This window comes from Idiotropiscis lumnitzeri, chromosome 6 (genome assembly GCF_059441095.1).
Source record: "Idiotropiscis lumnitzeri isolate Australia: NSW breed Sydney's pygmy pipehorse chromosome 6, RoL_Ilum_1.0, whole genome shotgun sequence".
Classification (NCBI taxonomy): Eukaryota; Metazoa; Chordata; class Actinopteri; order Syngnathiformes; family Syngnathidae; genus Idiotropiscis; species Idiotropiscis lumnitzeri.
In genome coordinates, this window is record NC_142396.1 from 1,721,975 (window position 1) to 1,736,369 (window position 14,395).

General features: G+C 43.7%; 1 protein-coding gene and 1 long non-coding RNA gene across 4 annotated transcripts in view; one reads left to right on the plus strand and one right to left on the minus strand.

Annotated features, from left to right (window-relative positions):
- Positions 1–14,395, minus strand: part of LOC148334437 (uncharacterized) — a 66,726-nt gene that overhangs the window by 20,477 nt on the left and 31,854 nt on the right. The gene's annotated exons all lie outside the window — the stretch shown is intronic.
- The window catches only part of cspg4 (chondroitin sulfate proteoglycan 4), a 55,592-nt gene that overhangs the window by 1,073 nt on the left and 40,124 nt on the right, over positions 1–14,395 (plus strand). The gene's annotated exons all lie outside the window — the stretch shown is intronic.

Sequence of the window (14,395 nt, forward strand, 5' to 3'; positions counted from 1 at the left end):
CTTGATGCGGTTCAAAAAGTTTTTTTGCCATTCAACAAAACTGACTTGATGGGAGAAGCTCCTCTTATCAAAAATCAATCAATCATTCATTAAAAAAAAATAAAAAATCGAGATGCGCCCGTTTTTACACTCACGTGCAGCTGCGACGTATACAAATATAGAGCTTGATTAAATTATTACGCCACCGCCCAATGTAAGATTTTTGCCACCGTTGCCCTTAATTAACTGTCTTGGTGACTGCGAAAATCAAAATCAAAATTTATGTTTCAAACCACAAACGAGAAGCTAATTGCTAATTGATTATTGTTGGAAGATGTGAAATTATAATTTTTGTATTTCCGAAAATAACTTTTAGCTTAAGTGGTTGAACATGATGCTTGATTAATTTCTCTTCGGTTTTGGGCTATAAAATGTGGAATTCAAATGACTCACTCCAAATTGTCTCCGATATTTGTTCAGCACTGTACATGTTGAAATGTAGACGCATTTTTTTTTTTTTTCGTATTTAAACAACTGACAAAAAGTCACCCGATGATGCAAGTCCAGCCGAAGAAAAAGCCAAACATGCAGAATTAGCTCGTTAAACCGAGTTTTCGTGAAGTGCAAAAAAGCTTCAGACTTTGAGCGACGCTCTCGGAGAACTCCGGTCAATTCATCCCAACTTTTAAAAGTGACCACTTCACAACCCATTTCTGACCCACGAAGGCCACCGTACTTCTAAATCGTAGTCAACAAATCCACTGCAAATTCTTTTGGCCTTTTGCACGAGTATGACCGCGTCACACGTCAGTTGCACATCTGCCCGGCCATTTGGACGCATACTCGGTGCAAAAGTTTTACAGCTTTAAAAAAAATAAATAAAAATGTGACAGTTAAAATACCGTCGGCAGCTAAAAACCGTACTTCTGTCAGAATTGGCAGGATGAGCGTTGGGCTTGGAGCGGCTGTCTCGCGCCGTCCGTCAGTCCCGCACCGCAAATTGCACGCGGGGCAAAGCGCTCGGCGAGCGTCTCATTGGTGGCGGCTAACGTGCGAAGGCGTTGCGCATTTGCACACAGAGCGGCGCTTTGTTTCAGAGTTGACGCTCGGCCGGAAAATGCTGGAATCAATCCGATGACGCTGCGAAAACAGTCATCTGCCTTTGAGTTTGCTCATTTATGACGGAGGATGAAGGGGGGGGGTTTGATACAGTACAGAACTGTCAACACAGATTGCTAATGGGTGAGAAAGGCTCGAGCCTTGTCGCTAATTATAACAAATGGCGACAAATTTAATGTCACGATACTGTTTACGATTGCTCACGTAAATTGTGACGCAAAAGTACAGTTCGGATGTCGTCAACTTGTTAGCATCATGTTCCATCTATGACCTATTTCACGACGGCAAGGCTCGAAATAAATGGTTTCGCATCCCAAATTTCCATTCCGCGCTAAATGAAAGAATCAACCACCAAAATGGTCCCCCGCCCCAAAAAAAAAAGCTTCGCTAGGCTCAAGTTACCTCCCGCAGGTCGTGGGAAGCTCTGTGCTACTTAGCAGCTAGCTAGCGCCTAGCTTCTGCTGCGGCTAAACACGTCAAGAATTGGCTCCAAAGTCGGTAATTATTGCCGCTGCATTTCTGACGAAGGGACAAGCCAGGCTAATTGCTAAGCTAAATTGAAGATTGACACAGCTAAGGCGTTTAAAAACGGAATTTTGTGCCACTTTTCACAGACGTCTGGCTGGAAGCGCGGTTTAGCGCAGCACATCCAACTTTGAACTGAAAAACAACAAGCAAATTTAGAAGAGTCTGGACTCAAATCTGCTCGCGAAACAGAACCAGAACTGGAAATGAACGATGCTTAGCTACGATGTACATATAAGGTCGTTCATTTTTTTTTTACTAGTATTTAGTGTAAAAAGTTTGACAATAACTGGCCTATGTTAATCGTTTAAAGCAGGGGTGGGCAAACTTTTTGATTGGCGGGCCACAATGGGCCGGACCAGGAGCAGATGGATGGAGTGTTTTGGTCACTTCACCTCATCGGAGAAAAAAAAAAACACATTTAATTTTGACTGAAAGTGACTAAAAGCATTACAACAATATATTTGTATTTAAAAAAAACAATTATTTAGAAAATAAAACATCAACAAGGTTTATTAAGTTCGGCGGGCCGGATTAAAACATTCAACGGGCCGCATGTGGCCCCCGGGCCGTAGTTTACCCACGCCTGGTTTAAAACATAAAAACACTTTAATACCATTTTTTTAAAATAAAAATCTCACAAGAATCTTAAAAAATAAAAGGCTGACAGATTTCATTTGATATTTACACGGCGAAAACTCCTCATAAAAACTCTGGATCAATGTAGCGCCTCTTCAACTCAACTCTTTATATTTTTAGGGATTAAAAAAAAAAATCCCAAATAGAAGAATTTGTGAACAGCAAACCACAACATTGTGCATACGGTTGTGAAATCTTTCGCAGGGTGGCATTTTTCCACCAAAATCCACAACAAACACAAACCCAACGGAAGACTTTCTCCTCATCTCCCGTTATACGCCCCCCCGAACAGCTCATGCTAATGTCGGCCAGATGTACCACACTCCCTGATTAGATTTAACCTTTGCTTGACAAAATCTCCGCCACCAGCTGTCAGGATGGCGAGTGAGAAGGTTCTATCTCTTGCCGCTGTTTACATCTTGAAATGTCACAGGGGTGGGGGGGGGGGTGTTACGGCATGACGGCGGTCCCAAAGAAGCAAGCAACGGTCAATCTGCCTCTGTTCAGACAGTCGTGCTTCGATCAGAAGCAGATTTTCAGCTCGGGGAGGGAAAAAAAAAAAAACGTGAACAGGAGCCCAGAGAGTCGTGTAATAACATTTTCCGTTCATTTTCTGCAGCGCTGCAACCCACAACTTTTCCACACTTTTATGTCCTCATGTTACTCTCTCCGAGGATCGACGAGACTACGGAAGGAGTGCGAGGAGAAAAAAAAAAGTGGCTCAGCACAAGGAAGAAAAGAAAATGCTGATGTGTAACACGTGTGTTGCACTCCACTCAGTATCTTATTTTAGCCGTCTAGTTGGATTTGCACGACGGCGGCGGCAACAAAACCGGCGTCCTCGTTTTGCCTCCCGAGAGCGAGCGATGCACATTGTATCGCGTCGCTATCTGAAATTGGACATGACACATGACGTCGCAGCGCGCTGCGGTTTTTGGGGGACTATTACGACTTTTTCCTTGAACTGAAACGCTAACAAGATTTGTCGAGAACTGGCGGTCGTTTCCGGAGTGTAAATAGATAAAAAGTTGTCTGGTGTTGCGTCTCGTGATCTGGAGATGTTTCTTGCTTGTGAGCAACAACAAGAGTTCATTTCTAGATTTGAGATTTGTCCACAGGTGATGACGGATGCATCGATCGATGAACGAAAAGATGGATGGATCGCTAGAGAGCTTGCGGCGGGTGGTCCTCGAGAGCCGTGATCCAGTTTTGGGTTTTAGATATCTCCGCCCAGCCAAAACAGGATTCAAATGATCCGCGAAAGCGCAGAGAAGCCTGATGACGAACCTGAACATTTGAATCAAGTACGTTGGAAGAGGGAGGAGACATCCAAATCAGGCTGGATTGGGGGACTCGAGGACCAGACTTGGCTACTCGAGAACGAGAGGAATGGATGGAGGGATGAACAGATGAAGAGGTGATCGATGATGGATGGGTGATGAATACTAGTCCTGGGGATTGATTCAAATTTCCCAAAACGATTCGATTCAATTTTCGATTCACTTGGATTGATTTTCGATTCAATCAAAGATTACACGCAGCCGTTATTAAAAGTATCGATATATGGTTTTATGAATCGATATCGGGCTATGAAAAAGAAAATCGATATATCGAGTTTTTAAACCTTAATAAATACTGTCGACAGAGAATGACGGACGGACATCGATTGACCCGATGGCTGAAGACCTTTGACCTTTAGCCTAACGGATAGATGAATGGATGAATAAAACCAAACATCGTGCGGATTGAAAAATGTAAAACGGCATCATAGAAGTTTGAGTTGAAAATGGATTAGCGGTAAATTGCATCACTTCAAGTAAATACGTAAGAAATGAGTCACTAAACACAAAACAAGCACACAGTGATGCCATCTCAAAGCCGAAATGGAGAGATTGGATCCAGCGTGCGCGTAGGAGCTCCTTTTTATGTCCCGCTGTGTTCAATGTCACTATGACAACTCGGGAACAATAAATAAATAAGGAATCTGCCGAGGCGCCGCGACGCGTCTCTATACAAGGTCTGAGAGAAGCCGTCTCCACGCCGAAGACGAATAAGTCCAATATTTGCTTTGAGGTATTGATGAATTAGTGTTATTCTCTTGACCGTCCGCAGACACGCTAGGCGACCCCCTGCTCACCTCGTAGTTTAAACAAGTTTGTGGCGGAGCAAATTCAAACAGGAAAATCAAGGGTGTGCATAAATTTGCACAGAATGTAAGTTTATTTGAAAAAGACGGAATGTCCAAAAAGCCGTGCGGCTCGCCAAATTCATGGTATATTTTTTAAATTGTGCCCACGCCCGTCTTTCTTTCACTTGCTCGAAATGGATCACTCAATCCAATCGTTAGTTTCCCCAGAACTTTAAGTCGCAGTGGGTGATGGCTTGACAATTCTTTTTCGAGGAGAGTATCAAGGACGGGGCCTAAAGTTAACCGTCTCAGTCACCTTATACATTGCAGCAGTTGGACGGAGTGGTGCAATTTTATATACGGACTAGTAGATCTCTCTCTCTCTCTCTCTCTCTCTCTCTCTCTCTCTCTCTCTCTCTCTCTCTCTCTCTCTCTCTCTCTCTCTCTCTCTCTCTCTCTCTCTCCTCTCTCTCTCTCTCTCTCTCTCTCTCTCTCCTCTCTCTCTCTCTCCTCTCTCTCTCTCTCTCCTCTCTCTCTCTCTCTCTCTCTCTCTCTCTCTCAACTTTGCGATAGCAGACTTTTGCTTATATTTGACGTCTGTGATCTGCTTAGTGGGGGCAGGCAGCCCACACGCAGGCCTCATTTAGCTTTGGGTGTGTGCACAAAAAAAAAGTGGCTGCACATAAACACAGACGGCGTTCTGCCCCCCCCCCCCCCCCCCTCACTCGTGGAAGGTGAAAGGGCAACTAGTCTTAGGCCGCTGTGTTGTTTTAAGTTCATGCACATCGACCTGATAAGGCGCCGGCGTTTCTAGTGACGGGACGGTGAGATTTTAGTCGCTCAAGTGGCAATTTGGGACCTTAAATTGTTTATAATAAACAAAAAAACAAAAACTTGATTGTGGCATCGCCTTGTAATTGCGGGGGAATTCCAAGGATGCAGTTTAGAGCGGCACATTAGCCCGGTGGCATTCCGACAGCTTGGGAACAAGGACTAATCACGCGACTGCGGGGATAACCTCGATTGTTGTGCGGTTAGCCTTATAGCAAAATAGCCGAAGTGCTTGCATTTTTTTTTTTTTTTTTTAATTTCTAAAGCAAATAACTGGATCAACCAACATTTTTAAACTAAATCAAAACAAAACTGAGGTCATGGTTTAGGTAGTAAAAAAAAGAATAAATGTTTCCAAACTCAAGCTCTTCCGCGTCATGCTGTTTCAGGCGTTTTGAGTACGCAACTTTTTATTTGGTTGCTTTGCTTCTAAAGGCGTGTTTTAAAATGACGACATTTCATTAGCCTTTAAATGTTTTGTAACTGTGAAACCAACATAAATAAAGCGGACTTGCTTTGCCTTCATGTCCGTGTCACTTCGAAGTCATTCAGGTCATGGCAATGACCAAAGGTTGAAATTGAGTCAAGTGGATTTATTTTTTTTATTTTTTTTGGGCGATTTTTTTTAGGCAGGCTTCCATACAGCAGCAGTCAATTGGCCTGTTTATTTCTGATAAGAGTTTTTTTTTTGGGGGGGGGGGTCAGGGTTGGTAGGAAGCATCCAAAATGGAAACGCCAGAGAAAATTCTCATTATCACACAAGTGGCAAGTTTTCAATAAGAAGGAATTATGCATCAGCAGATGTTCCGATACGGCCCTCAGTGGTGCTCCATTTATTTATTCATTTATTTATTTTCCCCCGGAATGAACAAAGAGGATTCCGTTTTTGCTGCCTTTTTTTATCACGCCAAGTGAATTAAAATGATAAAAACAAAAAACACTGCATGGAATGACAATCTGCCCCCCCCGCGACTACCACCTTTTGCGGTGTGCACTTCCGTCATTTCGCGCTCCGAAGTGCCAACTTTGAGGCAGACGTCGGATTGACGTGTCGAGGCCTTAAATGGCTATCGGGGAAAAAATGGCAAAAGAAGAGAGACGCTGATAAAGCGATGTCCGCATGCATCAGAGCACGCGCCTTCTCGTGAAACAAACTGGATTTGATATTTTAAGGGGGGGGGCTCTATTGCGGTCTTGTGTGAATCCGCGGGACGACTCACAGGAAAGTGAGTCATTGCCTGGCGTGTTTGGAAAAAGAAAAAAAAAAAAAAAGGTTCCAACATCTGGAGCTGTCTTGAGTTTGAAATTGTCCCTCTGCTTCTTTTTTTGCCTAATATAGACAAAACGAGCAACGGCGCCATGAAACAAAGAAAGCCACCTTATGGTGAATGTGTAGCATGTCCTATTTAGCGCACGTCTCCACCAAAACATTTGTGCTAATGGCGATGAATAATGTGATCCCTCACATGTGAATGTGACTCATTCCTTTTAAATATAGCCTCCAGGAATCAATCTGGAAGTGCAGGGACTCCCTCCAGGCCACAAGCGGCATGAGTCACAATCACAAGGCTGAGCTGCTTCATCATGTGGCCGTGGCGGCGGCCTAGAAACTTTGTGGCCACTATGCTGGACATATTGCGCTAAATAAGTGTCTCTCAATTATTTTTCTCGCCAATGAGAGCACCACTGCCAACTACTGGAGCGGAGGTGCAATTACACTTTATTGGAGTACGACGAATCGCATCGCACTCTAGTCTGGTTGCCAGACAATCGCAGGGCACACAAAGACGAACACACATTCACACTCACACTTTAGAGCAGAGGTGTCAAACGCTGGCCCGAGGGCCACATTTGGCCCGCAGTGTAATTATATTTGGCCCGCCAGGCTATCCCAAATGACTACTATATTATTTTACATTCAAAATGATAATAGTATTTTTAAAAACTAAACATTGTATTGCATTAATAAAACCACTTATAATAAAAAATGTCAATAAAAAAAAAAGAAATCTGCATTTATATGGTTTTATAAAAAATAAATGGACTAAGTGGACCTCACATGACCTTTTTTTTTTTGGTCAAAGAACAAATAATAAACTTTTATGTTGTTGTCGGCTGTTAGTGTTATTTTGCGACACCAATTAAGGGACAAACAAGAAGTTACATGAAGGAAAAGAATATTCACATCAACGGCTCGGGTACAAAATAGAATCCGACTGGGTCAGCGATCCAGCCAGGGCTAAAAATAGACCGCCACCAGTTTGCAAAGCGTGAGAAGGTGAGGAAAGGCGATAGAGGCATGGGATTACGTACAGTACGCGTGTGTGTGCGTTTTCTCAAGTTAACAGGGGCCTGAATATTGGTGGCCGCAGTCGATGCCATCATGGCGTTCGCGATATCTTAAAATAGCGAGGAGGAAATTACGTGTGCAGTCGTCGCAACCGAAGCCTGGAACAGCTGCACGGGGGGAGCTGAGGCAACAAACCTCGCTGCTGACAACAAGCTCCTTGTGCAATCACGCGGAATATTTGACACGCTTGTGGCAACACCGGCACAAAAAGGTTCAATACGCTTCTTGGGGTCTAAAGAAGCAGCAGAAAGCAGAAAGCCGCCCCGGCAGGTGATGCGGCCAATATTGGACTCAAAAAGGGTACAAAAGCAGAGACTTTAAACGTGTTTGCATTCATCCTGCCTGTCCTCATGAAGGTCACGTTGACTTTGCGAGAGAGGTGGCGGACCCACTGGACTGGTCCCGAGTCACACAACCATTCCCACTCGTTTAATTGCGATTTTTAATATCGCAATTTCAAATTAATATGCGTTTGTTTTTTTTCAACGTCCTTTTCCGATGTATTTTTTTTTTTAACAAACGCGAGCACATTTATCTATTTTACAGGCATTAATTCTTTACGATTAGCATTATAGCATCATACTGAGTCACTTACAGTAGTTGTGGAACTCTTCTTTGTTTTCATTTTCATACGTTAGTCCAGTGCTTCTCAAATAGTGGGGCGGGCCACCCTGGGAGGGGGAGCACGGTGCGATGCTGTGACCTTGGGGAACATGCTTGTTTTTCCGCCGTATGACAATAAAGTGTAATTGCACATCCACTCCAGTAGGTGGCAGTGGCGCGCTCCTGGCGAGTATTAACTCGACGCTGTACGTTTGTTTTACAACGAAAATGCTATTATTTATCTTTTTGGCGGAGAGTGGGTGAGGAGGGGGCGGGGGGGGCGAATTGTTTTCTTCTTGCTATGCGTAACAGAAAATAATTGAGACGCACTGCATTCGAATGGGACGGGCCCCAGATCATGAATAGACAATTAACCGCCGTTCTCATTTATAGACGTGACAGTCAAGTTAAGTTTCCCGCAATATTCCCTGTACGGTCACGATGCCAAGTTATTGCCATTGCCGTTATTTCTTACAGTCGAAAAAAAAAAAAAAGATTGTAATTGGATTGTGTTGGACCTTCCGTACCTTTCAGTGAGACTGCATAATTCATGAATGTGGCGGCGGCACTGGAAACACACGCGAGCGTTTCCCTGCGAGCTGACAGTTTCCGTCACATCAGTGCGAGCGAGTCTATAGGGGGCGCTGTGTTCATTTATTGAACAAAGGAAGATGCTGGAGTTCTCGCTCACGTGTCTGTGTGTGTGTGTTGCGCTCTTATCTTTGCATTTTATGCATGTTTCAGTTAAAGGCGACACTCTCACATTGGATTGATGGAAAGTGTGGTCCAAACTTCACCTAAAAACGAGATTATCTGGGATTAGATTCAATCTAGCGGACAAAGGCGTCCCTCCAAACTTGCGGCATACAATCATTTCCCCGTTCGCTGCCGGGCGCAGGCGGCTTCCGATAACGGCAACAAACACAAATTCCATTCTCGCCATCAGCATTGCAGATCTGGAAATCATATTTTCGTTGATGGCTTTCAGTGTGAGTTTGCGGTGAGAAATCAGCGTGTCGTTCAATAAGCGGCACAAATATTTTTGCGGAAAGCAACGAAATAAGCGCGCTGGAGTTTTTTTGTTTTTTTTTTTACGGGAAGCTTGCAAGTTCGAGGATGTTTCCATCCGCGATGCCGCTTTTATCGGGTGTTGAGCTTCTTTTACCGTGCGGAACGTAAAAGCGGAAGCTAATTAAAAAGTGTCACAAGATGACGTCACTTGCAGCTGGATGCTTTCGCTGCTTTTGTCACTTAACTCAACCCAAAACGCGACGCTACGCTAGGTAACAACTCTTTTTGTTTTTTTTGGTTCATGTTTGAAATTAAATGAAAATCAGCGGCCACATAAAACAATTGCCGAAGCCATTTACCAATATTATAAAATGTATATATAATATTATATAATAATAATAAAAGGAAAAAAAATAGAACACACATTGGTATTTTTTTTTATTATTGTCAAAAACTTCAAGAAATCAAACGGAAATAAACCCAATAAAAAATGACAAAGTGAGTTTTTTTTTTAAGATTTGTTTTGGTGTGTTTTCCCAAAATATTTAAAAATTATTTAGCCAATTGTGCTATGTGGCAACAATATATAAGAAATAGGACACAGAAAAAATATGCATTATAGCATTTATTAAAAATCAAAGTTTATGTTATAAAGTTAATCTATTTGATTTTTTAAATTTTTAAAATGTTTTTAAAATATTTTCAGATTTTTTTTTTTTACTGCAAATTACTGACTGTGATATTTTTCCAATCTTGCACACAAGACATACACTAAAAATACGTTTAAAAAGCTAATACTAAAGCTAAAAAAACATTTTGTCACTGTGACGGTTTCAATTACAATAAAATTTATTTTTAAGAAGTGAGAAGAGTATCTGTTCATGTGCTGCACCTCCACTAACTTTTGGAGATAAATTGCCTCAGCCCCATTTTTTTTTTATTACTCACAAACATTGGAGCCATATTCGAACAAAACATGATTCGATGTTAACTGGCAACGGCAAGAGAAAGCGAAGGCAGAACCGGACGTCAGCTCAACATTCCTGACACTGCGGCCAGGCTGAGTTGGAGCCAAAAGAGCTGAATTATCTTTTCAGACGCTTCCAGTGGAAAGCAAATATATAACAGCTGCGTAAAAGCATCCGCGGTTGCAAGATTGTGACTTCACCCGAGCCTGGATTGTCCATAAACTCCTCCTGATGTGAAGAGGGGAACTGTTATAGTCGTTTTCATTTCGCGGCCATCATTTAAAAAAAAAAAAAAACAGTGTCAAGTTGCAGCAGGAAAGCGAGGTCAGCATGTTGCTGGTTACTGCAGAGCTCCTTTTTAATTTTAATTCCACTTCAGTCTTAATGATCACATGAAAGCAATTGATGAGAGTGCTGAGACTCCTTTTAAGGGTTTTGGTGGATCGACGGGTCACTGATGGCGCGCTAGGACAAACCGGCAAACCAGTCCAGGGTGTCGTCTGCCTTTTGCCCAAAGTCGGCGAGGATCGACTAAATTTTATTGAGCCAAAGGGTGCCCAAGTCCGTTTCTGGAGAGCCTCGACAAAACCATACGCTAAGTTGAATGTAAATATTTGAGAGGTTTTGTGAGGCACCGTTGAGCGGCGTCACACCGTTTATCACCCAGCTCGGATGAAAAAGGAAAATCCGAGCGCTTCGGTTCGGTCTATAAAGAATTTGAGTGTGAGGGCGGCAAAACGGAACATTCTCTTCGCCAGTTCAATCAACAATCTACAAAGACATCTTTCTACTTTTGTTCCATTCTGCCATTCGGTGTGTGATATGAGGAGAGAATCGCACCTGCGCGCAATACCCCGAGCATCCTACAGTTCCTGACCAATAAGAATCACCATGTTGGCGCAAACATGGCCGCATGAAGGTGTGGCAGAGAACGCAGGAGGAACAATGTTGGACTCCAAGGAGATCACTTGGATAGGAAAAAAAAACTAAAAAGGTGTGAATTGTAGAATTTGAAATATATTTCTGAAACTTTTCTGACACACTTCATACAAACCACGTGATTGCATGTGATCAGTCCAACGGCAGTTAACTCATTTGCTACCATACTTTTTGGCGTCTATATCCGTCAATGGCAGTTCATTCTGTGACAAGCGGCCCCGAGCACAAGAGGAAATCGAACATCACTCCGTGTGGCACCAGCATGTAATTATTGTCGTCCAGAGAAAACAAAGGCTCTGTGTTGGCATTGGACATGGGGACAACAATATTCCTGTCCATGGATTTTTCTGTGACCTGCTATATATAGTCCCAGCATATTTTAGAATAACCCAGCGTCAACACGATAATGCCTTCAACTTACCGCACGTATTTCTAGAAACGTCTATGACATTTTTCACGGCGGTGACCTCGAGGCCTGTAAGAAAGTCCAAAGTGATCCAACAGGAAGACTCAGAAAGTCACACCAGGACACTCAAGAAGGTCCCGCACAACGTCACGTCTTCCATCCGAGCCCCTTGGAAAATTGCACAGCTGTTTTCAACCGGATTCCGCACGGTGAACCCGTACGGCGGGGTGGTCTAACCAAGACCACGACAGACCAACTACTGATGGCGGAGTCCGCCTGGACTTCTGAATTAAAACGGCATTTCTGCAATGAGCTCATGGGGAAGCGGAGGCCCTGAAAACTGTTGGCGAGACCTGCTCGGGGCGGGCGGGAGCTTCTGAGTGTCGGTGAACTCCATTGTGGATTGAGGAACGCGGCGTTAACTATGAGCAGGTGCTCCGGACTCACACGTGAAATATATTTCCTTACAACTTGAAAAATATAGAATCTTGTAAATCCAAAAGAATACTAAAATAAACCCCAAGTGACATGTAGATAAATAATATTGCTCAAAGCTGCTGAGTGGACGCATTTCGTCCACTAACGGGGATTTTTTTTTTTTTCTTGGTGAAGACTTCCAGAGGCACGCTGCAGTGATGCACACTTGGGCGTTTTATCGCCAAGTTTAACAGTCGCGACCACGTGCCACGCCCGATCTATGCCGCCTCCTCCAAACGTTCTGACAAATGTCATCGTTGGTAGCGACGCTCACGGCAATCACAGAGACCTTCACTTTTACGTTTTGTTTTGTTTTTCTAGCAAAAATATCCAAACTGAGATCGTGGTCATTAAAGTGATGATGTCCTGGCATTGCTCTGATGTCGTCACTATCCATTTCTGGCCACATAATTGGCGATTGCTTTGTTCACCGTTTTTTTTTGCATCCAATTTGTATATACGGTGCGAAATATTTCTTCATAAAACATTTCCACGTTTTCTCTCCGACCCCGTAACCAGTCTGATCCCCAAAGCAACATTGACGTGACGTTTTCGACAGGCACGCAGAGGACACCGAAAAAAAAAAAGGAATCACCCTAGCAGTAAATATACTTTTTTAAGTTATGATTATTTAATAACTCAAAATATACCAACTCAACAAACAGAGGTGACAAACAAGCAGTCAAAGAAATATATATTATGGCGCGTGACGTCATCAGCAGGCGCGAAGCCCTCCGATCGAGCCCAAACACATCTAGCAAGACGCCCACATCTCGTGCCGACACCGGAAGTCAAAATCACAATAATTTTTGAAGAGAGCAAGTTTGGGCTCGGACATCTAAGACCCCTTGGTCAACAATCGCGCTCGGTATTCGACGCAAAACTAGCGCCTCCAAAGTATACATTTGCGTGCGATCTGTGCCACCGCGCAGTTCTCCAGAAGAGTTTGTTTCCTTTGGCTTTTTTTTTTTTTTCTTCACGAGCATCTGAGCGCCAGCTGGGTGGTATCGAATGCCTCCGGCTGCATTATTGGGGATTCAGCAGCGTTTTGCGCCGCAGCCTTCATTAGGAAGCACAAATATATACGTGCGCAAGCTGCTTCAATCGGCCCGTGGAAATAGATTGCTCGATCTCATTGAAATTCCAATAAACAAGCGTAAATATATTCATAACTAAGGGCCAGCATTCATTTCCATGCGATTCACTTGAGAGGCTTTCCACACGCGTGCTGCCTTGCATGCGTGTTTGGAGCGCATTATCATATGTGGGATGCGTCACGCTTCCTACGGCTGATGAAAAGCGACACATGTTGGAAATGAAAGGCCCCTGTTAGAAGGTAGCGCACCGTTAAAAAAAAAAATAAAAAATCTACCTGGTCTGTGTTCGGCACACATGTTCAGCAGCAGACTTTTGTTTTTTTTGGTTTTGTTTTGTTTTTCTGACAGTTCAGAAAAGTGTGCAGCCAATCTAGTTGAGTGCTCCGAGCACTGAATTTGGACAAACGGCCCGGCCCCGTGCAGAGCCACGATCGCTTTGTTGTTTTTAATGAGTACTCGTTTGCAGCTGTAGTATAAGAGTCAAATGGAGGATGTTTACAGGTGTGAACAATGGGGAGTGGGGGGGGGGGGCTGGGGGGGCTAACAGTTTCAGGTTCCGACTGTGGCCGTCATAAGCTTTTATTTACTCTACAGGCAACGTTTAAATTTCAAATTTTAACCTCCTTAAACTGTCGATGCAAAAATGTCACGGACGGGCTAACGAAGAGCTTCATTGTCACAGTGTTAGAACACTTCCATTCACGGATATTTGAATACAAACGGTACAGCAACACATGTAGACATACAATCGAACAATGCTCACTGGCATCTCTATGCGACGATTACTTTGCCTTACAAAAGAGCTGCGATCACCAGCTCCGTGCACATCCGGATGTCTGAATTATACAACACCCGGGTGGCCAAGGAACACACGTAAGGAGTAGCCATGTCATTTAAGATAAGATAAGATGGCAAACCCTCGATTTCTGGCGTAATGTTTTAGGCCGATGATGGCCAATATATATTTGTCGAAAGTCGGAATCATTAGTACGAGCAGGAGCCGGGCCCGCTTCCGTGAGTGTGTCCGAGCTTTCGCTGCACCGCCATTTCTTTCCAACAGCGCCACCACATCAGACACGCGAGGCGAGGCGGTTAAGAAAGTCAAGCACATTATTAAGGTCTCATGAAGCTGTGACGCTACTGGAAATAAGACCAACACCCTGACAGCCAGCCAGAACCTCCACAAGGAACTGACTTGACTGAAATACACCCCCCCCCCCCCTCGGGCCTCTCACGCCGTCTACTTTGAGTGTTTCTTTCCACGTGTCTTTTCGTCACGGTACTTCAAGTGCAGTAGAACAGTGATGACACAAAGGATCCTTT